Source organism: Conger conger, chromosome 11 (assembly GCF_963514075.1).
Source record: "Conger conger chromosome 11, fConCon1.1, whole genome shotgun sequence".
Lineage (NCBI taxonomy): Eukaryota > Metazoa > Chordata > Actinopteri > Anguilliformes > Congridae > Conger > Conger conger.
The window spans coordinates 23390868-23415082 of record NC_083770.1 but is presented as its reverse complement, the minus strand read 5'-3'; positions in this window follow the sequence as shown (position 1 = coordinate 23415082).

The following is a 24215-nucleotide window of genomic DNA, read 5'->3' as shown; positions in this document are numbered from 1 at the left end:
GCGAAGTACAGGCAGCACTTTAAAAAAACATCTCAGATAAAGGGGTATTTCGTGCAACTGCCAGTCAGGAAAGGAACAATGAACAACTGTACACCAAACAAGGAGGGATCGATTTGAGCTTTTCTTGAAATATTTACTTATGCAGGAGTGTAGAGCGGTTTGTTTATCCTCTCCAGATCTGCAGTAGCTTTGCGAAGCTGTGCATACTCAGGACCTGGATGTGCCTTGACAAGAAAATCAATGTGCGGCTGGATCAGTAGGCCAGTAGCAGGTGCACAGCACCCAGGACCTGCTTAAAGCTAAGCCCCGCTGTAGTGTGGAGTTTAAGGTGCTATAACATGGCTGACTCAGGGGCAGTTCTCCACACGGTGTCTTTGTGGAAATCTAATCCTGTTTTCTCCGATCATTCCCACAGTAAATTGGCCATGTAGTGTGCTTGTCAACACAATGTTCTGTAGTAAGAACGCCTCAAAGCGCCCTGGGTATCGTGGTGTTTTCATCAAAAAAACTCTGACTGAGAATTATCAAGCAGCAGGCTTGAGCTTACAGTAAACGCTGGGAATACTGCACATGAAAAAAAAAATCATCTTGTGGGTGCTTCTGAACACTTTCTGTGTCGCAATATCGTTACAGATTAACTTGAAAGCCATCGTTGGCTTCAAACGCCCAATCACTGACTCCCATATTACAGTGTGTCACAATGCCAAACCTGGTATGTTTCTTTCACCTACTGTGTAATGACGGCATTAAATATTGCAGTGCCGTCTTCTTAAACATATGGAAATTGATCCCTCATAGTCTGCATTTGACATGCGTACATTTCTTGCATGATATCCCTGTTTATTTTCCTGAAACATTTTCTTCATATCCAATTGAAAAGGAGGGGTAAAGAAACATCGATATGGATAAAATCCTTACCCTAGGCTACAACCACGTGATTACTGTAGGGAATCCGCACATATCGAAATGCCCTCAATCCCTTCCTGTACACAGCTCAATGTATAAATAAAACAACAATATTAAACAATAACTGCTGCTCCAGCCTCCATTTACCTTTTGTTATTAATTTATGGATTTATGCTGAGCAATAACCACCTCAATAACTGCGTTCACATAGTTGTGTTGCATTATGTATCTAAAATGGTAGCAGGTCTTTGGTGAATAGGTAGTGAGTGTTTTTGCTAAATCAATACTATTGTGTGAATTAAAAGCTATAGCATGCCTCTATGTAGTACAATATCCCGGCACTGTAATGTTGATGGATGTTTTGTGTACACCATTTGGCCCAGAGTATTTGCTGGAAACATGTACAATCTAATGAATTTGAGTCAAAAATAAAGTTGTGTAAGTATTTGCTTGAGTCAAGAGGTTTCTAATCGTAAGTAACATCAACATATTAAAATATACATATCCGTACAAAAGGAATTACAATACAAATTGCCTATATTACATAAGCTTTTTATAAATTAGATTATAGTATGTGACACAAGGACATAGCACAATGCAACATTCAGCAGTGCTTTATCAGTTTAAATATAGCGGGAATGATAAGGAAGTCTAACTGTCATTAGATGAACCATAAATTTCAGCACCTGCTGCTGTGTCGTATCTAACCACAGTGAGATTGCATTATTAACTTTATCATGAGTTGATGGAATTAATTTGGCCATTATTGCTTTTTGAGATAATCATTTTAATCTTGTCAAGAGCGCATTAAAACTCTCAACCCACTGTATTTTAGACCACTTCTCACCACATTGAAATAATGAGCAAAATTTTAATTAAACATGCCCTAAATGAATTATAAATGCTCCATTAAATCTTTGTCAAGACACTCTATTATGCACTTTTTCCTTTTCTTTTCTTTTTTTTGGTCACAATATACAAATGATGCCATGAAAAAGTAAGACAAGGCTTTTTGCCAAATTGTGGCAAAAAGTGTTTTATTTTTGCTTATGTTGCTTATTTCTTTACAGCGTGACATCCGCATCTCCAAATAAAAAGTACCTGACTCCCACATATTCCTGGCCAATCCCTTGCCCATGTGCCGTATCTCAAGATCATGCTGCCGAGCGAGACAGCCGGAGTCTAAGAAGCAGTTCTGTGGCCCCGGGCCCAGGGGCACTGGCTCCAGCGGCTATCTGTGGAGTGGCTATTGCAGCACTAATAAGTACAGGCTCACCTGCTTCATCAGCACAGACCGGGGACTATCTCCCCAAGGAGCAGGGCTAATGTCCAGATCTATAATAACCTCCAGGCCTCTCGCTGGTATTGATCTCCGTTTGAGGCGACCCATGTCCATCACACATCCTGTGTGCGTTCTCGCTGGTTTCCGTGGTAATTGTCTGTTTGCTAAATGCAGTGTCACTGGTGCCCTGTCAGCAGGAGTGAGTCCTGTCAGAGTTTAATGTCAGAAAAGGACGCCATTAAAGTGTACCTTCACCAAAGCCTCTTCTCTCCTTGTCTGTGATACTTAGGAAAACCTGAACTAAAACACGTAATAAAATAATATAAAAAGAATATCAGTGAGGCACAAACAGAAATACTGATTCACCCATTATAAAATATGCAGACAATAAAAATAGCCATCCTGGCTGTCCAGACAGATGAGAACAAGAACAAGACTTGCATCAGAGTGATGGCAAGAACAAAGTGTGGAGGTTAAAAGGAACTGCCCAAGATGCAATGCACCCCCCTCCTCCTCATATGTGAAACATGGTGGTTGGGCTGTTATAGTTTGGGAACGTATGACTGCCACTGGTGGTGGCTAACTTGTCTTCATCAGTTATGTGACTGCTGATAGCAGCAGCAGAATTAATTCTGAAGTATACAGAAGTATCTTAAAGTATCTGCTCCAGTTCAACCAAATGCCATTGGTTTGTGCTTCAACCCACAGCAAGACAATGATCCCAAATATACACCATTAGCTCAGGAGGTAAGAGCAGTTGTCTGGCAGTCAGAGGGTTGCCAGTTCGATCCCACCCTGGGTGTGTCAAAGTATCCCTGAGCAAGACACCTAACCCCCAATCGCTCCTGATGAGCTGGTTAGTGCCTTGCATGGCAGCCAATCGCCATTGGTGTGTGAGTGTGTGTGTGAATGGGTGAATGAGAAGCATCAATTGTACAGTGCTTTGGATAAAGGTGCTATATAAATGCCAAACATTTACCATTTACCATACACCAGTACTCTTTCTTCTTAAGATGTTCCGAACAGTTTTTATTTTGGTAAGCCAGCCTATTGTCTGGCCCATGTCTCTGATTGTCTTTTCTCATCCACATAATGGCTTCCTTGAGTTCCAGAGCCAAATCACCAAAAAAAAAAAGTCTTTGTCCCAACACTTATGGAGTTCACTACACTGTTGTATATACAGTATATAATGCGCCATCTAGCGGCATCTGCAGAAACTGTAACCATGGCTGTCCTAACTTCGTTTGACCTCCTAGGCCCAGCCCAATCAAATCCTGTAAGTCCTCTTTGGCAGCGCTGAAATTAGCTCTATGAGGTGCCATTACTGGCATCATCTGAGACCTACAGCTTCCTGCCAACATCTCATACATTAGCTCTGCATTATCTCAGTGGGATACAGCCAAGTCTCGTACACAACTGCTGACATGCAAAACAGTCTCTTTAATCACTGTTTCCTCAACTTTCAGATTCAAGAAACACAGAAACCTCATAATTCAGGCCCTTTTACATCTTTCAAAATTGTATCTAGCAATAATTTCGCTTTTAAAATTTTGATTGTATTTTATGAGTGGGCCATGCCGCATTAAACTACTTCCATATTTTTAAAAAGCCTTTTTTGCTGAGCTTCTCGTAGAAATGATTGGATGATCTTTTCTTTTTTGGATTATTGTCAAAATGATCTTTTTTTTGTTTTATTGTGATTGCATCTTTTGCCCAGAGGAAATCTAATTTGTCTGTTCTTGTGTTAGTTCAGTAGCTCTTTCATGTTAGGAGGCAGTAGCATAATTTCACCTGTGTCTGTTCTTGTGTTAGTTCTGTAGCTCTTACACCAGCTCTTACAGGCAGTAGCAGGTACACCATATTCTGGAGCATGTGTTTTCAATCAAGATTTAAATGTTTAAAAAAATATCTGAAATAAAATATTAAAACCATGTTTTGGTTTTGCGTGTGGACAGCTGATGTTTTTGAAGCCTTTATGACCTGTGCTCTAAAATCTTTTTCAGATACTGTTTTGACTGAAATTACTGTTTCTAAACACTGAGAAGCTGTGATTGTATCTGACAAAGAGAGGGCTTAGAATAGTTAATCAGGAAACCACAGAAGAAGCCAAACTGAAAACAAGCCATTGCTGGAATGTCTTTGGAGCACTGATAAAAATACAAAGATTTCAATAATACAGAACTAACGAAAGACAAGCTGGTGATAGCGGCAGGTGACGCCACCCCACACACTAACCTACCACTTATATAAGGTTATTTTGCCTAATTACTTGCAATCCGCAAGTAGCTATTGGGTGAAACTCAATCTGTTTGTTTGTTTATGTAGTTAATTCCTTTCCTCGCTGTGTATGTTGGCTCACTTGTCCAGGCGCTCGTCCGTAAACCACTTAAGCTTCTGCGAAGTGCCGTCCTCTCGACACCACAGACCGCAGAGTGACAGCGCATCGACCGGACTGAGCTACAGGTCAGGGGCCACGTCCATGAAAGAATGAAGTCATTTGTGAAGAAGTCAAAATGAAAAGATCAGGGTGTATCTTCAGATGATCATGACAATAAAGCTAGCAATCTGATAGACTGCCGGATGTGTAAGCTGTTTTATCCTCTGGTTCATGTAGACTCTATAAATGGTAAATAAATGGTAAATAGACTGCATTTATATCCAAAGCACTTTCTAATTAATGGCTCTCATTCACACATACACACACACGCCAACGGTGAAAGGCTGCCATGCAAAGCATTAATCCGCTCAGGTGTCTCACTCAGGGAGACTTCGACACAGCCAGGGCAGGGGGTCGAGCCTCTGAATGCCAGACGACCGCTCTTACCTCCTGAGCACATGCCACCATACAAGAGGAATGCTCGTTGCAAAGTCAGTGAATAAACTGGCTAATACTAGTTTATTCCTAGCAACATTAGGGATATCATATCACTTATATAACTGGACATGTACTGTGTTGCAATACTGTGATGATGTGTTCTTTATGTTCTGAGCAGTACTGGACTGCTTTGTGTAACAGTAGACTGCAAAGAATTCAGCAAACCAAACATGCTGTACCTGTCACTTCTGGTGAACCTATTTAGGGTACCTTATGATCAAAGTTGATCTTGGTGTGCACTGAAAATAATCGTTCTGAGCAGCAACACTGCTTAACCTCATGCAGGAACTACCACTTTAACATGGTGGATCCTACCAGACAGTCTTTAACTTTTCACTTTTGTTACTTGGTTAGTAAATGCTAATGTAGTAGTAAATTAAATAACGTGTAATAACAAGCAAGCTAACATATCACCATAACTGCACACCACCCTGAATATGGCATGTAGTGTCGACAACCTATTCATTCCCACTCCCTTAAAACGGTAAAGAATTACTAATAATATCCAAGGCAAAGTGTTTGTACAGAAATTAGAAGTGAAACACATAATGTTGCCATTACCGTGGCCAGGAAGCAGGGGTCTGTGAGTACGACACAGGCAGAGACTGGAATTAATCCAAGGCAACGTGCCAGCATTTGGAAGACGGCCTGGGTGAAAATGGAATAAAAATCCACAACTTCAGTTTGCATTAGGGCCCCTTGCCCTCGGGGGTGGAAACATGATTCTCACAGTCAAAAAATGTTGATGTGCTGAATAGAATCAACATTCGCAAGTCAGAGGGAAAGTAGTACGGTGGGGGGGAGGGGGAGTTTAAGTCCTAGATTAAATCCTAGATTCAATCAATGCAGTTTACATCCCTGGTATGACCTCTGTCATAAGCTTTTGTTTGCAGTTGTACGTTGATAGATGCATGACTATCTTTGTTTTACTTCCGGTTTGCCCGAGATTGCCAATTTCTGCTTCCTGTACTTTCATTTTAAAAGGCCACCAGGTATATTGTTCAAGGTACACTCTGCAAACCTTGGATTACTGATCGCTTTGTTTACTTGTGTATGACCGTATTTGTATTTGACTTAGGACTCTTGCCTAGCACGTTTTGATTTGCTTGCTGATCGGATTTTGACCCTTGCTTCATCCTTTTTGATCTGTTCACCCCAGTGCCTCACTCTTGCTCGACCCTGTTTGCCCACCCTGACTATGACTTTGCTTTACCCCCCTGCTCACCGTATACAGTGTTTCCAGTTGGATTACATCCTTCCAGTGGGACACTGTTTGTTATTTTCCTGTGCTATTTTTCCTTTATTATTTCTCAGGGCGATCCTGGGAAGAGACCTGATCTCTATTGGGGGTTGGCTACATGCCGTTTCGAGCCAGATAAGCTTTCAAAGCTAAGCTTTATTTAGGTTTGTTTAGGCAGACAGGACCACAGTTACTGGTAGGCCTGCAGTGCTTTCGTTCCCACTCCCAATTCTACACTCCATCTCATCTCCTTATCTTTTACCCTCTCACGGCCTGACCCTAGACCGAGTCATAACAATCCCCTAAAACTGGCTTTGAATTTATTGGGGCTTGTGCAACTGCAGGCCAGAACTGGAAAGGATAGCAGTGAAGAGAATTTGAAAGTAGAGGTTCTTGGAAGGTCACCAGAAACATCCCATGGATGAACTTACCCCATAGTAGGGTCGGCATTGATAACAAGGTACGCTGAAAAAGCTAATTTGTCTGAGATTTGCAATGTTCCTACCGGATGAGTAACACTCCAAACTTGCGTATTCAACCAAGTGTTACAAATAAAACAGACCTGTACTAAGAAGGAAATGAAACACATAAGCATCCCCCATGGATAACCATGAGGAAGTAACCTAACAGCACAACCCACCACAAAAACCTCCCCAGGTACTAAAGATGTGATACACTCTCTCCTAGGGATGTTACCTTCCACAATGATGTATAGTATCAGTGCAATTCGTACAATCACCAACACTAAAATTTGATGAGAAAGACACAAAGAAACACTTCACTATAAAGAAACAAATGTAAAGCGGCTGTCAGCTTTGGAAAGAGAAAAATGCCAAGAGAAAGTTCCACATACAAACAGGCTGACCATCATCCTCTCCCTCACACTTGCCCCAAGCCACAGGAAAATTGAACCAATCATCTTAATTACAAGCGGGCCTCAATACTTCCACCATCCACCTTAAACTCAGCCTACCACTCCTTACTTAACAAAGGTAGCAGTTAACACGAGGCAAAAAATAAACTAGGCAGGCGAATGGTATCTGAGAGCAAGCGTGCAGCACAGGGTGAAATAAACTCCCACCCTAACACTTGTCCAAGACAGAAGATTCTGATGGGGTCCCCATTCCCAAAGGAATCCTGTCCTCCAACTGTCACGTGTTTGCCATTTGTGCACCAAAAATTAAAAACGTGAATGTGTAGCTGACACGGACCATACTCATTCCCCTAAGAGGATGACAGACTGCTGCGTGTTCAGCTCCCTTGACCATCAACGGCATTGGTAAATGATACTGGTCTGTCCACCCCTCACAGTAGTGCACAAACAAATGAAAAGGTTGAACGGTGCTGAAGAAGTGATGAAGTAACAAACAACGCGGGACGAGAAAGGCACACAGCCGACCCTCATCGGCAATCAGACCACACACAGCAGACAATTGGGGTCGTCAGCGCGAGGGTATTGATTACCTGATAGCCAAAGTGAACTAATCATCAAATTGTCAAAAATATGACAAGCCCACCCTCTAGTGCCTGGAAATTACTCAGATAAAAGCCAAGAACCGTGACAGTTGAACATGTTAGGAGTGATATTAGCCCACGTCATTGGCTATTGAAGATGTTGGGAGTGATATTAGCTCACCTCATTGGCTATTGAAGGTGTTGGAAGTGATATTAGCCCACCTCGTTGGCTGTTGAAGCTAATGGAGGATAGGATGAAAGTAAAGTAAGCATGCTCTCACCAAAAGTGCTGAACTCAGTCAGAAGGTTGTTTATGGGCTGATCCTGGAAGTGTTTGAGCGTTCTGGAGTTGTGGGAGATGGATTAGGTTGCAATAAAGCCAAGACTGGTTCATGGCCTGCTATCTAATGATGTGTGATAGCAATGTAATGCTTGAGTGCTACCATGGTGTCAAAGCTACAGCGCAGACATACAGTTGAGTGAGGAAGAGTGACAGATTAAGAGGCATCTAAAACTTCTGAGGGCATTAGGGTTTTCATTCTTTTGGTGAGCTTCATGATTTAGCTACGTTTTGGCTATATCAGTGCTGTAATCTATAGAGTATATACTACAGTTCTAATTTTAAAGATTCATTCAAAAAGATGAATTTGTTTGCAAACTGCCCATCACTAGTAGAGCACCTAACACTGCAGTGGAATAGATACTTTCAGCTCAGCACAATTTAACAATGCAGTGTTTCCTCAGAGCAAGTGTGACGGAGAAATACCAAAGATGTGAAATCCGAGCGCTTAAAAACGCAAACTGAAAGAAAAACAGCTTAATCTTAATTTACTTGGGTGCCAACACAGATCGCCTGGTGGAATTAAACCCACCCAAAAAGATTTGAAGTTAAATCCAGATTGAGTTACTGAAAAGCTCCGATTATAAAGTGAAAATTCAAAATTATTTATGAGGGCTGAATGCTGCTATTTAGACTTGCAAATATGGCAGCATTTTATACAGGGCTCAGAGCTGATCCCCCATTCACAGGAAGGCAGAGAGAGAGTGATGGAGGGAGGGAGAGAGAGAGGGATGGAGGGAAAGAGGGAGAAGGATGGAGGGAGAGAGGAAAGGAGGGATGGAAGGAGAGAGAGAGGGAGGGAGTGAGAAAGGGAGGGAGGGAGAGAGAGGAAGGGATGGAGGGAGGTCTCTAGCTAAGCTACTCCCCTGCTGCGGCATCCTGTAATATGAATTCCAGCACATTTTTTCCCTCTACTGTACGCAGCAGCCAATTACACTAAGGCAGCGTCTGACCCGACAGTGGCGTGACTAATTATCCCATAACATCGTTAAGCCCCTCTAATTGACTTCAAGTGCTTCGCTTTAAAAAAAAAAACATCTTCTTCCCAGTACTCACCTCGGTCAAAGTCACATTGGTATGCAAATAGCAATCCACCTGACGGAAAATTGCTTAAGAAAGAGTGAAACTCTAAATTGAATTATCTCCCCCCTCCCCCAACATCCATTACCACCACCCACTGCCACTTTGCCCCCCCACACACACACACACACTCTACCCCCCTCTCCCACCAGCCCTCGGCCCCTGGAACAGCTCCCTGTGTGTGTGTGTGAGCTGCAGCCATCCATCTGCATGTACGTGTCTGAGGCCGGGGAGGACTCTGTTCTTTATGGAGATAAACGGGGGGAGAGGGATCAACGGTTGCCAAGGTGACAGTGTGACTCATGGCAGTTTGGGTGGGTGAATGAAGCCGTTAGCAGAGGGGGGGTTTGAGAGTGTGTGAGGGGGTTTCTAAAGCAGACTTCCCGCTATTCTGTCACTGCCTGCCCTTCTTCTCCCTTTTCATTAAAGGCCTTCAATCCCACATCTCATTACTTTTTTATGTGCTACTTGAGGAATATTGTGATGCTCCGTGGATGTGTTCCACCACCCTGGTTTATGGCAAGGTTCACCACAGGAATTTGAATCATACAGTAAAAAAACAGAGCTTGGGTTTAGAAATGGCACAGGGGGATAAGAATACAGGAGAGACTGACTGTGATCGTTTTAAATGCACTGCCTAACCTCCTTTCTGCAGTGTCTGTCCCGCATGCGAACTGATAGTTACTCTGCATGTAGGCTAATTGGATGAGTTATCTGGAATAGGCCGGGGTTTATGTACAGTAATCCGGTTAGTTTTCCTCGGCTTGGCACCAAATTCAAAACTTAATCCGAAAGCCGGAAATCTCCTTTCACTGTAACACATCATCTCAACTCAATGTCACTCCCCTACCGAGCTTTAATTTTCCCTTTTCACTGTGTATGGATGAATTAAAAATATATACTGTAGGCCTATCCCTGCTATAAAAACACTCACCGATATTTAAGGTATAGTCCTCCAAAAGAGCTTGTCAAAGACAACAAACTAACAACATACCCAAATACCTTAGAATGTCACAACAAGAAGCAGGAACTGTGCTAAAGGCTAATTTTGCTTACAGTAATATGCTATATTTGTCACGTGTGTATAAAAAATGACTTTCTCTTGAGAACTGTGCACCTTGCAAAGAAATATACATTTTTCCCCTCTGCAACCCCTAAAGAATTATCCTCCATGTGCCCAACATCTACTTTTGAACAGCATAGTTAATTTCTAAAGAGCATTTAAGTGTTGAAAATTAGAATTCTGTTTCAAATTCAAATTCAGGATGCATTGGAGGCCCGTTGGTGTGCAGTTGTTTACTGTGGCAGCCAGGTGTGTCTCACCATCTCTGTGTAGCGTGGTGTGCAGTTGGCGACGTGTGTTGCCAAATTAGAGCACAAATTAGTGAATCATTAATGGGTTCTGCCAGCTGTGGGGATATAAATAGGTAGTGTGAGCTCTTGGGAGGTTTGACACAGAGTGGGTGTTGTCAGGAAGCAGAATTATTAGCACTTTAAGTCACAGAGCACTTCCACAGAATGAAACAGTGTTAACTCGCTTTTATGTGTTGTTTTTCCACAGAAAACGATGTTTAAAGGAGGTAGGGGGAGGGCGGCCATCATTTATTAAAGGAATGCATTTTCCTAGCTATGTTAGGACATATTTGGGTTCTTTTGGACATATTTGGATTCGTTTGGCTCTTTCCAAAATGACTCAATGACTAAAATGCAGACCCTGCCATTGCACTGCGGAAATGGAAATCTTGTTAAGTTTTGGCTGCACTAGCTTCCCCGCCAATCAGCAACGATTGGTTAAAATGCCTATTTTTATTAGGTTTCAAATCATTACACTGCTGTATTACATTACACTTTCTGTGGTTTCACTATTAAAATCTTGACATGGCCCCAAATATTAGTGTGTATAATACATTTGAAGTAGCTGCTACATGGAAGCTATTTCAAATATGTAATGATGGTGTTTCTGTGCACCTACCTGACAATGACTAGCTTCTCTACTGGAGAGGATGAGACGAAATAAAATAACCAGAGCTTATGCTCACATGTATGTAGCAATGAACACATACAGCTTAGTTAAGAATGTATTATTTTATTAATATCACTCAATAAATGAATTTGGTAAATTTGTTACAGAAGAACTTTATCTCACACTGCTGTTTTCCACCATCAAGTGAAGTCAGTCTCCTTTTCTCATTTTTAGAAATCTCATTTTGACTTGTATCATTTTTCTTCACAAATGAAGAACTTTTTTATACAAGCTGCACATCACCCAACGGACAGGAGGGATATAGACAGCTTTGCTCCAATTTGACTAAAGAAAGAACTGCAGCGTGACTACAGAACAAATGCTCCCTGGTTAAAGGCTTAAATGTACAGCAAATCCCAGGATTACAGCACACTGTCCATGGAGTTAACATACAGTACATTTCCCAAACAAATGGAAGATACAGATAAATCAGAAAGAGAGGAACAGCTTTGGTCTGTAATTCCACAGAGATCAAATTATCGTTCTTTCCTTGTCCTCTCTAATTGCTTCTCTTCCATCAAGTCTTTTTAGGTATGCAAGAGATTCGACTATTATGTCAAGATAAAAACCAACAAAAAACCTTCCACTGAAGGTTAAATGGCGAAAATATTTAAGACTTCAAATTGCCTTTATTAGATGGCTGATGAACAGATAAACTGCATAAAATGTCTTTTTCATAAACCATTTGCCAATTATTCTAGGTATGCATAAAATCAGCTTCAATCAATGTGGGTGTTATGCCAGAATTTCATGAATGAATGACATGCTAATTGCAAGGTCAATAGGTCTACGGCATTCCTATAAAAATGATTCCTCATGCTTTCTTCAGTCAGTTTATAAAGTTGGGATTGATTTGTCCTTAATAATTGAGGGCAGCATGCAGTAACTTTGCTGTTAATCGTACATAAGATATCATTAAAACTTTAGCCTGAGCTTTGTTACTCTTGTATTCTGATTTGCATTTGGAGCTTGGAAAGTGAATACTAATTTAATTTGGTGTCATTGCTTAATTTGCTTATCTAGTTCACCCTGGTTTCTTTAGCAACCTTGGGCAGAGAGAGAAAATAATGACATTATAAAGGTGATTTAAAGTCTCAACATCTCACGGAAACACTACAGACGATGGCTGCTTAGTGTCTTCCAGGGCATGCCTGTCTGTCTGTAGCTGAAATGTGTTTGGGTTTTCTTCAGGGGCATTATCTGGCATGGGCATATGAGAGATGCTCTTAACCGAGTCTAATTAAATGAGAAAGTCAACTGCACAGAGATGGTAAGATGGTTGCTCAATTTCACTGCGAACACCAATGCCCTGGATCTTACACTGTAGCTATTTTCTTTGGGGGGATCTATTAATTGCCTCAGTTCACTATGAACATCCAATAATTACATTAGCGGGGTACTCCAGTGATCTTCTGAGGGGTGCCTGCAAAGCTGGGTATCAACAGAAATGTGAAATAATTACACAGAGCAATATGATTATCCACCGTACTGTAGGCCTGGAGGGGACTGAAAATTGTGTTACTCAAGGCTCCATTGGAACTGGTCTGTTATGGTCTGTTACATCACAGCACTTTAAAACAAGAGACATGAAGGAGAAGAAAAGAAAGAGGAGAAATTAAGCCCTGACAACAGCCATCCCACCATGCACCCTGCTCCTGCTGAATGGTGGAAGCTAAGCAGGTGTGGGTTTGGTTGGGCTTGGGAAAACCTGCTGCTGGAAGTGGTGAGCCAGTAGGGGGCGATCTTCCCATATTATCCCCAATGCCCCAGCGCAGTGATGGGGACACTGTGCTGTAGGAGATGCCGTCTTCCGGATAAGACGTTAAACGGAGGTCCTGTCTCATGGTCATTAAAGATCCCATGGCACTCTTTCCATAGAATAGGGGGTTCCCCAGTGTCCTGGCTAAATTCCCTACCCTCACTCTTTCAAACTGCCACCTGAAATTGTTCTCTCCCTCTTCATCTCAGGTATCTAGTGAGTATTGTGTTGCAAAAAATAGCTAAATAAGTATAGATGTTCTAGCTGGGATAAATGGGTTGGAGGTTGGAGCGGTAGGCGCTAGCTCTAATGTAGTACTGTGTAGAATGGTGACTGTTCCAGAGTGACACAGCCCTTCATCGGCCAAACTTGCGCTACAGGTGACTCAAAGGCAGGATTAGCAATTTCAAAATGTGTAGAGAAACAGAATAATGTTTTTTCCTTTTAAAATCTGATCTCTGAACAACTGAAAGTCATCAAGACAGCAAAGCTACCACTAGTTGAATTATTCATCACACATTAGCATATGCTACATTTACACAGCACTACAGAGGTTATCATTTAGGATGCACAGCACATTTACAGAAAAGTAATTGGACAGTAAATCTTGCTCGCTATAACAGGCAATGATTTTCGGGAGCTCCTATTTCTTGAGACAGATGATCTATTTATTCAAACTCATGCATACACACACACACACACACACACACACACACACATACGCACACACACATACTCTCACACGCTCACACATGTACACACACACTACAGCATGTCTGTGGTCATTAAAATTCTCATGTTTGCAACAAAATTATATTTACACTGCACTTTATTCCAGATATGTTGCTTTGGATACCTTTGATGTCAAAATAACAAACAAACACCACACACATGATCTGAGTACCAATATATCATGCCAAAGGGGCCAGTTTGGGGAATTATGGGTATTTTTCTGAATGGTATTCTTGCCTTGATATTCATAACAAGTAGCAGGCAGATTTGGTTCACTGTACCCCAATCTACAAAAATATAGGCCGATATGAAAATTACACTCCCTACCTATTGACCGTAACCATGAAATTATAACTGGATTCTTCTCCTTCATTTCTAGATCCTTTTTTTTTTGGCTGTTGCATTGTTGTACTCAGGGTATTCTAGCTGCCAAATGTGGCATGCAAGTTTGGAAGTTGATTGTACTCTTCAAGGGTTCTGATTATCTGTATGTTTACACTGGGACTCGGAACTGTACTGTCCTCTCAGGTCCTCTTCGCACCTATACTTGTGTTTGATTTGCACTTCGTTGTACATCGCTCTGGATAAGAGTGTCTGCTAAATGCCATGTAATGTAATGTAATGTAGATCTAATAACTTCAGGATTACCGATTGGTAGGTTTGAAGGTCTTAAGCAAGCAGAGTCTTCACACACCAACACAACCCAGGTATATGCTGTTGCCACCCTGCTGAACAGCTCAGGCTAGGTTTTGAAACAGTGGGTAGTTGTTAACCAGTTCAGACCAGCTCTATACTCAACGTGGTTTGACTGGATCAAGCTATGTTTGAAACAGCTGGTAGCCGGTAATTTCAAACTGGTCATAGCTGGATTTTACACCAGGGCAGCCCTATGCTCCTCATCTAACCAGAACATTTGTTTGCCACAGACAACCAACTTGAAGCTAGCTTGTGTACAGATGCAGCACACACACCGTGGTGTTGGGAAGAGTTAATCACTATGAGTGCTCCGACACATTCTTCCATACACAACGCAGGCGAGTGTTAGGGGCCAGACTCCCAGGTTCTGAATCTCTCTCTCTCTGTCTCTCTCTCTCTCTCTCTCTCTCTCTCTCTCTCTCGCCCCTTCGTGCTTCGTGTTTCGTTCGCCGAGCCTCGCTGTTCTTTCGTCCGGTGCCAACAGCTGAGCTAATTTGTTCCAAATGTGGCAGACGCTGGCAGGCGGAGAGGTGCATTGTGGTCCTAGCTGAAGAAGCGGGGATGTGTAATGCGAATGGAGGCTGTGTGAGGATGGAGCTTAGGAGAACGCTGTGCTTGCCAGTGTGTTTGTTTTTTACACCCCCCAGCCTGTTTAGATAAATGCTGAAATGCACCAAATGAAGCACAGACTGCTGTAATTTACCTAGAGACAGCTCCCTGTCTGAAAGCTCCGTGAACTGAGGAGGGGTTTTATGTGTGTGTGTGTGTGTGTGCATGTATGTGTGTGTATGTATGTGTGCATGTGTGTGTGTGTGTGTATGTGTGTGTGTGTGTGTTTTGGGCAATTGCCAATCTAAAAATAGTTCTGCCTCGAAAATATAATAAAATAACCATGCATGGCAAGGCATATCTCTGATGCACTGGCAACCTCTGTCTTTGTGCACTATTTCCAAATCCGTGCTACCTCTATTTGTTATTCCAAGATGTGTTTTGGATATTTCTGGTGGTGGCAGAGGGGGGGTTTGGCTCAGAGCCTGTGGGATCAGGTTTCAGCAGAACATTTTTAGCTAGCCACTGCAATGGTGGAGGTGAAAAAGTAAAAGTACAGTGAAACAAGCTGGTGGAACACTGAACACTGTTTCACTGTACATCTAACACATCCTTAAGGCACATATACTTGCAATCTTGTCAACAGGGTTCAATACAAGCCTGTATTGAATGGTGCAGATGAAAAAGCAAAAGTACAGTGAAACAAACTGGCAGGGCTCATTGAACAACTTGGACATGCACATTTCTGCAACTGATCATCATGCAGCCTGTTATTCAACTTTTACCATTAAAAAATTGCATCAACTGAAATGCCCGCAATAAGGAAACACATCATTGATGGGTTGTCATACATAAGATTTGTTTCATTTCAACCCTGTACTGAACCCATAATTAATCCCATAAAAAACTTGAGGTGGCTGCTGTACAGTACTTGGCTACTTAATTAGCTTTTTGAAGCAATATTTTATATTTGCTATGGCTTTCTCTCATACAGTCAAGAGTTTTGTTTTGTCTCTTGTTTTTCTTTTTGAACATTACTATAGTATTGTTCTCACTTGCCAGAAGACTATTATTAGTAATACAGAAGTAGCCTGGGACCATGGAACTCTGGTGCAGTGTACTATGCTAACATCTATATGGATATTATACATTGCCCTGTAAAGTTAATAAATAAAACAAATGATACACATGTTAGGAGGTTTATTTGACCAAATAAGCAAGATTTGAAGATGGGTAGTTTATGTTTAATTGAAGCAGTAGACTCTTTGAAGGAGTACCTAGTCTCATCTCTGCGTAATTTTTGCCATTAAGGAAGAGGAACGTACATGGTGTTATCACTGTTGCTTTCATTAGCATGGCTACAGGCAGTATAATTACAGAAAAAAACAGTGGAAAAGCCAATTAGCAACTAATTAACTTTAAGATGCTTGCCTTTGGAATATAAGATGAATATCTGAATGGAGCCTATGTGTTTGTTACGGGAAAGCAGAACCTAAAAATGGGTTCTAAGCGAACGATTGTAATAGATGTTCGATGCATTACTTCCAGATCAAAGGAGTGGAAAATGAGTCATAATCCCATCCCAGGCAGCAGACCTGCTGGTTGGAGATACTGTTTTATTTCATTAACAACATTTCTGGAACATTTTGGCAATGAAATAATGCATAATAAATACTCTACTATGCAATGCACTAAAATACCGTACAGTAATCTCTGTATATAATTGTGTCTTTGGAAGCCGTTCGTAATGACAATAAATTCTGGCACTCATCTAAAGACCTGTATACATTAATTACTGTTAAATATAAAGCGGGAAACCCCAATTAAAGATATCTTCACTACATTGTTGTTTTATGCATGAACAGTTATAATGCTCCATAACTTCTTGAGTGATTTCATGCCTTTACAGCACATTTGCTAAATAAACAGAGCAGCAGAATCGAAAGTGATCAAGAAGAAAATAAAAAATGAAGACAGTAGGACACAGCAGTACTCAGTTTGACCTTGTCATTGACCTCTCCTATAGTATAAAGGGAAAGCTCATCCCTCTAGAACTGATTTCCTAGAGGCAAACCAATCATCTCACACAAAGATCATTTTAATGTGGTGTCACTTCCAAATGGTGTACCCAGGGCCATGTTGGCACCTCTACACACAGTACCTGGAACTGTTCTCCAGTGTATTACATTAGACTTGCTGATATTTATTGTATGGGTAAACGTGTTCTAAAGTTATAGTGTGGTGTGAGGTGTTTGTGAGATCTATAAAAATACAGAGAAGAAACCAGATCCAAGATGAGGGGGCAGAATCGATGCGAGCATGGAACTGTAATAGACTTCGATAAACTCTTAGGAGCACAGCAGCATTTGAGCTTTAAGTTGTACCAGCGTAGAGAGTATCTTCTTTTAAAGACCTTAGGCATTAACAAAGTTGTTCAATGATTGAACATTCTTGCCGAACCGGGTGAAAGAAATATCATGTTCCATAAGAACAAACGCAGGGCTAGACAGTAAACATATCAGAAATACTGTGACAAAAAAACCCCAAAAGAATTTAGGCAAATTTATTTTTGCACACAGGCAGATCAGATTTCCCATGTTTACTGTAACTTTCCCAGCATGTCGCCCTGTCAGAATGGATCCACCTGGCCCTCGAAAACTTAATTTTAATTGCCAGTAAAAGCTGTCTCTATTTTCTGTCTCATTTTCAGATGTATTAGCATTAGCATGGCTCTCTTTCATTCTTCCGCTGTGATATCCGCACAGTGATATCCTCCCTCTGAAAACACGCTTTCTCAAAGCCCTTAAGTGGGAAAGGAGCTTGAACTTGGCACTCTGCTTCGCTGCTCAGCACAATGGAGGCTAGCCTTATGTGTGTGTGTGTTTGTCTGTGTGTGTGTGTGTGCATTTGTGTCTGTGTGCGTGTGTGTATGCGTGTGTGTGTGTGCATTTGTGTGCCTGTGTGTGTGCATGTGTTTGTGTGTGTGTGTATGTGTGTGTGAGTGTGTGTGCGTGTGTGTGTTTGTGTGTGTGAGTGTGTGTGAGTGTATGTGTGCATGTGTGTCTGAGTGTGTGCGAGTGTGTGTGCGTGTGTGTGTCTGAGTGCGTGTGTGTGTTTGTGTGTGTGTATAAGAGGGATGAAAAGAGCCAAGACCCAGCTTCCTGAACAAATCTGGGAGAATTTGCTCAAGTTGAAGTGACTGTGCGTAGTTCACAAAAGGCCTCCCTATCGGTCTGGACAGAAAGAAGAGCACACCTCTCCCTATGGCAGCTGCAAGTTAATTATAGAGAAAGAGCCTCTGAATAGAGGGATTAGTGCATTCATCACAAGGAAATGCAGGAAAGAGTTTCAATTCTTCCCTTTCTCTCCGAAAAACACACTGCTCTCCGCCTGCCAGGATAGAATGCCCGGAATTTAAATGATGTAAGTCGGGAATCATCTGCTCTTCGGGAATCATCTGCTTGTCGGCTTTCCCGAGACCGATAAGAGTCTGTGGTGTCCGGGAGAATGTGTCCTTTAAGGTCCTTGCTTTAAAAAACAATGGTGTCTTTAAAGGGTTTAAAGGCTTTGTTTCGTACAGCGGCTGCTGGTTGGCACTTCAGCAGAGGGCAAACCTCCTCTTTATGGCTTTTATACCCCAGCTCTTTCTGTCACTTTGAGGGGGCTTAATCTTCTTTATATCATTTTTGTTGCTGTTTGTGACATCTGCTGGTCATCTGACCTTCATTTCTATTTTCAGTCTGCTGTCTGCTTTGCCGTGACCGAGGGCTGATGGGTGGTCAGTGTTTTTGAACACCCATAGCTAATCCTATGGCCCCCATTTTAATACAAAAAGGTCAGTATACATTTTGAAGTCTGGCACATCTATATTTGAACAATGAACACACACAGAACAAAGAAGAAAAAAAAGAAATAAAATAAGAATACAACAACAAAAAAACATACCCCAAAATGTGTATTAATCAGTATTTTTTTTTTGGGTTAATACAGTATTGCAGTCACATCATATGTAATTGAATTTTATTTCTTCTTTTTTTATGCAAATCTCATAGCACCAGACACAGGCAAAATATATCTCTCTAAAACTTAGATGGTTGCTACTTAAAAACATTGAGTAAACGCTAATCTATTAATAATCTAATAATCTATTTGGTGTTGATATGAAATTGATAGCCAATAAAACCGCTTCCTTGTCATCAATAAAAAACACACACGGTCATATAGAAGTTGCTGATTGGCTGTCATATTAACATCTAATATTTTATTCTGCTAATATTCTTTTCCATAAGCGTATCACATGGCCTATGAATTTGATTTAAAACTATATGAAAAGAAAGGCAATACATATCAAGGTAGCAATGGTTGTTATCACACTCAAAAAATATCAAATAATTATCATTGTGGTTTATTGTATCACCCTAATTCCATATAATTATTATACATTGTTCAGCATATCCCCACTGAGCATGTGACCATGATCAGCTGACTGAGGTGAGCCAATGAAATGGCTTCATCCTGGTGGGAGAAAGCTGAAGCTAAGTGAGGCTTGAAGCTGAGGCCGTACAGAGTACTGATGCCTCAGATATACGGTATCACCCTGCGAAAGCTCAGAGCATACTGTGCGTTACAGCTACAGGACAGGCTCTGAAATGAAATCACTCTGAAACTGTCAAACTCCTACTATTAATAGTAATAATAATAATAATAATAATAATAATAATAATGTATTTTAATGTGTGTGAGCCTACATTTTATGGGAGGACACCATATTGTAGTAAAATATAGAGCTTTCAAAAAGGTCATGTGTTACATTTTCTCAATTGAATTTGTTGCCATTTTTACCATAGCCTGTAATGAAGAAACTTTGCAATAAGTTTAACTTTGCACATCCACTAAATACGGATAGAAGCTGTGGCTGGAATATCCCTGACTTTTATGGTATTTGACTTCAAAGCCTGCTTTCTTTGTGCTCTTTATGTATGTTTCTACTATTATTTTGCTTAAATATTCACATTATTTTAGAGTAGTTTATTTTATTTGGGCTCATAATTACTTCCCAGAATGCTCCCTGAGAAACTAATACACTGACCTTTGATTATTCCCATGGCTCCAGATTCACATAACAGAGCGGTTGTTTACCCTCAAAGGACACATTTTTATTATTGCTATTCTATTAGTCAAGCTATAGTCCACAATTCTGCAATGTTCTAGGAGCTGGAAAACAGTTACTGTAAATCTATTCAAATTAAACACAAGCAAATACCACAGAGTAAGTCACTTTTTCAAGTGTTAGTGACTCCAAGTGACTCATTTGGTAAGTTTTAATTAAATTGTATAATAAAATGTTTTTTCAGCATGTGGAAGTTTGCCTAGCAAGCTAAATGCAAGTCAAACAATCAGGCTCTTTTAGAGAATTAGAACATATCAGACTTATTTCCTGTGCACAGAAGAAGAAATGGAGAGAAGAAGAAGGAAATATAAATGTGCTTTTCTGGCTGGTCTGCCTGTACCCTGGAAGACGTGTGTTTTTTCTCTCGGCACGGGGGCCTGTGCAGTTGATTGCCGTTCCCGAGCACTACTTACCGGAAACCCTTCCCACCGGAGCGCTCAGGTTTCCATGGAATAAAAAGGCGCTTTTATTCGTGGTAATTAGAAAACTCAACCCAGGGCTGGTTGCTGCACGCAAGCCTGCTTCTCCAAACACAGGAGGGGGGGGGGGGGGGGGTTTAGGTCACGGAGGAATCACGGGGCTAACCTGCTGACACTCCAGTGAGACATTTTTCTGTCTGCCAGCTTTTAAAGACACCATAACGTGAGACTTTAATTACAGTATCACTTGTCAGCTGTCCTAAGCAAACAAAACAATACAAAAAATATATATATATTTACATACATACTTTTTTTTCTAACCTGGTCAGTTTTTTAAGGATGGGCAACCGCTATAGCAAATCATTCTACAGTAGAGCTTGTGTTCCTGTAAATGTGATAAGCAGTGTGAGTGTTTTTCTGAAACTTTAATTTTTAATGAAAATGAATGTTGCAGGTAATTTGTGCTTTCATTCACAAACACAGCGGACCCCAGCTGTGTGTGCCTGTGTTGTCTCAGCCACTGAACTGGAGCTAAGCACACACAATCACTTATTCAAGTTCGCTGAAAAAATACGCCCCACTTCAAAGGTAATGTTTGAGTAGTTCAGCTCATGGAAATGTGTTTGTTTTAAAAGACACAATTCAATTACTGTCAGCGATTCTGGCGTTCCTTTTCCTGGGGTTTGCAGGGGAAGCAGAAACTGTGACCTTGGAAAGTGGAAGAAGAATTTCATCAGCAGCGCAGTGAAAGAGTGGAGATTTATGAAGAGACAAGAAGCGTGCAGTGGGTTTAAGACCAGACAAAGAGAAAATAGCTCAATCTTTGTTATTGCCTGTATGGTTCTAGTGCCTGTTTCCAATTAAACATTTTTATTTATTTTTATATTTTATGTAAGCCATATCACTAATGCCATCAGTATGACACTCTGCATACACGCAGATAAACAATGTGTTTACGCGTGCCAGTTATCCAGGTTTAGGCTGGAGGCTGCAGAATTACTTTCAGATGGGGAGCGTTAAAGATCGCAGTGTTTGTGAAGCACACAGCTGCAGCCTCAGGGCCTGGTAACAGATACATTTGGCAGTTTGGGCGAGTGGATACGACCAATAACATGCATTGATCAGATACCTAAATTTGATCAGAGAACGTGCCCAGAGGATTTTATCAGTTCATTTGAACAGCTGAGTCCATTGGTGGAGGTCAGTGGAGCTTATCAATTATGGGAAGTGACAGGTGTAGGGACCTACTAATGAGCCCTGGATATATTGGAAAAATATGAAAGAACTGTGACTTAATGACTTGATGGCAGGGTAAGACTGTAATATAAACTATGTACAGGACACTGGTGAATCCACGCTGTGGTAAACTGTGCAGAGCATAGTTTCAGTCAATAAGGTCTCTGTGGTACTGTGCCACATCAGTCCACACTTTGGTAAAACTATTAAAATAGTCCACCTGTTTACTTTGGGTAAATGTCAGCCATTTGCCAGTTTGAAGCTTTTTTTTGTCAACTTAGATTTTCGTATATTTTTTTCAGAAACACAATTGCCAGTTGACACTGCATCGCATGTGACGAATGCACTGAAAGCCCCCGACCCCCCCCCCCCCCCCGCTAACATCCCCCTCGAAAATGTAGTACGTACTCGAGAAAAGGTCCACTCAGATCAGAGCAGACGTCTGAAGTGTAGATTTTCATTTGCGTGCTGCAGGCTTGCCGATCACAAAGAGGATTGGAGCACGAGCCCATGAATAAACAACACTTCAGCGTCTATCCACCAGAGAGCTTCGGACTGGAAATCACATTTGAAAATAGCAACCTGCCATGAAATAAAAGATGTCTCCAGACTTTTATTTTTTTATTTTTTTTGCATACACAGCAAGGGCAATTGCAATCCATCAGGTTTATGAGCACACTGCGCTAGTTGCCATGGCGACAGTAGTATTTTTCTGCCTCCTCTTTACGATAGTAGATGTGAGTGCAGTACACTTCAGATCTTTTAATCATGCTATTTTTATTATTGTACCCCCCCCCCCACCCCCCAAGACTCTGCGATGATGTGTAAACCATCCTCAGATATTTTTCCTTTTTTCCTTTTTTCCTTTTTGAATAAAAACTCAACAGCACAATGACACAACCAGCTAGAAAAATAAACATGATGGTATTGTAATTGTTGACACATGACTGATATGTCTTGCCTGTAGGGCTGTCAATAACCATGAGAGCAAATTGAATATTTAACAGCAGGCAGCGAATCTGTCATAAAGGTGCGGAGAGCGTATATTTCCAAGTACAATCTTGTAACAGTCGGGTGCTCACACTATCACAAGTCTCTTTGTGTAGTCATTCGACAGATGTATTATCCACAAAATGGCAGGGCTCATTTCTTACTCTTTACCTGGCTTTAGGGTTGATTCAAATGCACTGTAATCTAAGGAAATTACTTTTTACTTGGTTACACAACAAAAACCTAAAATTTTCCTTTGAATTTTTTGCTGATCATGCAGATGAGTTCTGCTGTCTTTATATTGGAGGTCATGCTCAACCAGTGTACATCTGCAGTTTAGCAGAGTGTTCAGAAAATAGATAAAGCTTTACATTCAATTGAACAAATTCCAGTGTAATAACATTGTAATTACCTTGCAACTACTGTTTAATAGCCTACCATTGTACGGCAATAGTAAGAAATGTGAAATTGTATGATGTGTGAAATTACCTGGGGTTTCTAATTAGCCCATGCCACACCACCCCCTGAACAAAACTTTCCCTGTCTAATTTAATTTCATATCCTGACTACAGCAATAAATCTAAATAATTAACCCCCCTTGTTTAGTTACATAATGTTTGCAATAATACTTACACTCCCTTGGAAGTACATAGTAATTAATAGTAATTAATAAGACACAAGAATCAGATGGGTAAGCATTATTAATGAGGAAACAGGCAGTTAATAACTAGCGAAATTGACAGTTCACATTAGAAAATGCTAAAGGTAGGCCTGCTTAGGTTTCATATTGTCTGTAGCATGCATAATGCATGCATGCATTACATTCACTCGAGCATGAAAATTCCCAGTTATTTCCCACCTACTTCAAAGCTTTTAAATCTGTCATCAGCAAACCAGAGTGTGTCTTTCATAAGCGCCACTATGAAAGGCTACAGGGACCATTCAAACAGCCAGGTCAATCCTTTATCTCTACACCCAGTGATACTTAATTAGCCTAAATGCTAAATAGCAGCAAGTTGTCAAAGGACACCACCCGGCCACCAACCCAGACCAGCTTCACCCACAAGTCATCAGCAAATTAAGAGACATTCAGTATTCTTGAGACGGGTGCGTGGGGGGGTTGGACCCAAAATGCACGACTCAGAAACAGATGCAGCCAAAACCAAAGTGCAGTACTGAGGGAGAAGGCAGTCTCGTAATCGGTACACCATGCAAAAAGTCTGGTAGCCAGGAAAGCTGTCAGCGGGGCAGAAGTACAGGCGGACGGTAGGCAGGCTCAGGGTCGATGACGGCGCAAGAGTCAAGACCGAAGTCTGCTCCGCGGGGCAAAAGCACAAAGACAGCAGGCAAAGTCGTGGTACAGAAAGGCAATGGTCAACAAAACAGAAGTCAATAATCTTTGGCCAATAAACAGGCTTGGATCGTAACGGGTAGACAAATGGCTTCACAAAACAATTTTGCAA